The following is a 3,091-nucleotide window of genomic DNA, read 5'->3' on the forward strand; positions in this document are numbered from 1 at the left end:
TTTGTTATTTGTAGTGTGATGTGTGGAAAGTCATAGGCTCATAACAGTGGAGTATCCACATGGCGCACAATCAATAAAAGAGTGCAGTGCATGGTTGTTCATTGGCTGTGCTTTTTGGTATATTAGTTTAGGCTTAAAAAAGACAAAGTCCCCTGGGCTATAGCCTAGGTTAGCCAAAGGGTAGGCCCGTCCCTGAGCACAATTAACCACTTCCAACATCCCACGTCGTCTGCCTGTCTATAAAACAGAATTTCTCTCATTCCAGATTGCCCACAAACCATCAAAACTTGTTCTACAAACTCTTTAGATGAGTCACCAAACAGTTGCACAAGCCAACATTTAAAATTCAGGTCGGCACTATTTTGTAAAAGCCTCCACCATGGACTAGTCTCCCAAAAAGCATAAACAAAATCACATGAAATGAAGATGTGATGTAAATCTTCTAAAGCAGTACCCTAAAAAAAAACACGATCTCTTTTTTGGTCATTTTATAAAAGATAAATTAGTAATTTAATAAATACTTTAATAGTATAGTATACTTATTAATTTTAAAGTTCGTTTAACACTCTTTTTATATGAAGTCCAATTCAAACAATCTAGAATACAAGAAATGATCAATGCTGAGCGTGGACCACTACATATGCATTGGGAGAGGCCACTCTCAATGAATATATCACATGGTTGAAACTTGTATACATAGTTTTACATATGAGTGAACACCACTCTCAATCCTACATACAGAATTGAATTTTCACAGTAATTTCTTTCGTCGACACGGTTCAATTTTCATCAAAATATAACAATCAAACATACACAAAATAAATAAATAAATAAAAATCAAGTCTAGATGAAAAAACAGTAAAATCCGAGAGGCAATGAGATCCAAGAGAAACAAAAATAAAAACCAAAGAGGATACGTAAATTTTCATACCTTAAAGGGAGGGAGATTTAAGTGAGGGAGATCTGAGCACGGAAGGAGACGGAGGCAGAGTGAGAAGGCTGAGAGAAGAAGGCGAGAGAGTAAAGAGAAGAGAGCGATTGATGGATGGAGCAGCGAGTGATAGAGACGGAGAAGAGAGCGAGAGAGTGAAATGAAAAAAAAAAAAAAAAGTGAAAAGTGAAAACTATAATCTGAAATATATTTTTGATCGATTCGAGATCAGGCTTGATTTTAATGAGTTTTCACTTTTTCTAAATCTGAAAACTGAAATTAATTTTCAGACATGTTTTCAATTTTTAATTTAAAAAAATAATAAAAGTAAAAATAAAATAATTATCAAACAGCCCCTAAGTTATTATTATTGGATTGAGAAAGTGTATCTAAATGTCAATAGCATCTCCAACCTGTGACAGAGCTGAGATCTTCTGTACCCAATTTCTCTGTCCCTTATATATTTGAGTGACACGTATCCCAATTATTATTAAAGAAACACCATATTTTTCAGTTCCTAGTTTTGCCCTTTGTTAATTAAAAAAACTGATTTACCAATGGCGGACCTCCAAAACCATCCCAATCTCATCTAGCCCATCCCTTTCAGTTTCATTTTTTAATTTTCAAACACAAACAACAAAGGAAAACTAACCCCAGCTCTCTCAACCATGGAATTATAGCAAAAATCAGCCAATACTGCCATGTTTTGCATCTTTCCAGTTTCTATGTCTACCCACAAACCAAACCCTCGAAGAAAAATAAACAAGAACACACCTCTCGCTCTATCTCATGGCCTAATTTCGCTCTCTACAAGTTGAGTGCTGAGCTTTATTTTTTATATAATTTTTTTGAGTTAATTACACTTTAGTACCTGAGGTTTTTAAAACATGTTAATCTCTATCTTTTCAATTTTTACAACACATACCTCGATTTTTTAAATTTATTACAATGTAATTCTGTTGTTAGGATTTCTATTAGATTTCTCCGTTAGTTGCCTACGTGGCATTTGTGAGTCTCACATTTATTTATTATTTAAGTATAATAAAATATTCATAAATTTTTAAAAATCAATTGAAAAAATAGGACAAAAAACCCACACCACCAATTTTCTTCACCGTCCAATGTAAAAATAAAGAAACAGGTATTCATCTTGATCGCCAATGCCACACCACCCATTTTCTCCTAAGATCTGAACCCTCTTCTTCCTTTTGATTGAGACCTAATTTTCCAGAGACTCATCTTATTTCCCTCATTTTCAAGCAATGGAGAAACAAAGACTAAACCCAGAAATCAGAGAATTTCGGGGAAGGGAACCAGAAACTTGCGACATAGATATTGAAAGAAAAGCTCTCAAAACTCGAAAATTTTCAGAACTTGGAAGTTGAATGCAGAAAATTTCAGAGAGAGTGAGGTCAAACTCTTCATCCTCCCTTGCGAACTCAAACTCCAGATCCCATGGTCCCCAGCGCACCTATACCTGACCCAATAACTCAAAACGGCTTTGGCGAGATCTGATGAGTGAGATGGTGCCTAGATCTGGGAGGTAACTCTGAGAGAGAGAGAGAGAGAGAGAGAGAGAGAGAGAGATGCGGTTGGTGGCTGGGTTCGTGGGCTTGGGTGGAGATTGAGGGTTGCGGAGAAGAAATTCGGAGGTGGGGGGTGGGAGGAGGAGGGGGGAGGGATGGGTCCGAGTTTGTGATGGGGGAGAAAAAAATGTAAGAAATCATCTGGGAGGTGCGAACATTCTGAAAATTCGTTGAAAGAGAGATGCGGAGGGTCTTCGTGGTTGGTATGGTGGTGGGGTGAATGCTAAAATATGAAAACTATGAGAGAATATTTGTTTGTAGGAATTTTCTGTGTATTCTTCTCCTTGTAGGAGGTCATATTTATAATACAACGAAACCTGAATGGGCAAGTAAATAATAAATTCCTAAATCTATTTACAGTAGGAAATCAGGAATTAAAATAAATCAATTACAATTATAATAAGAATTCTTGGTGTGTAAGGAAAGTAAGTCAATATCCACAAGTCACGCCAACACTCCCCCTCACGTTGGTGCATAGATGTCGCCAATGCCCAACTGATCTAGTGAATTGTGGAATGCTTTACTGGAAATCGCCTTTGTCAAAATATCCGCCAATTGATCCTCGGATTTCACA

The sequence above is a fragment of the Prunus dulcis genome, chromosome 4 (assembly GCF_902201215.1).
Source record: "Prunus dulcis chromosome 4, ALMONDv2, whole genome shotgun sequence".
NCBI classification, from domain to species: domain Eukaryota; kingdom Viridiplantae; phylum Streptophyta; class Magnoliopsida; order Rosales; family Rosaceae; genus Prunus; species Prunus dulcis.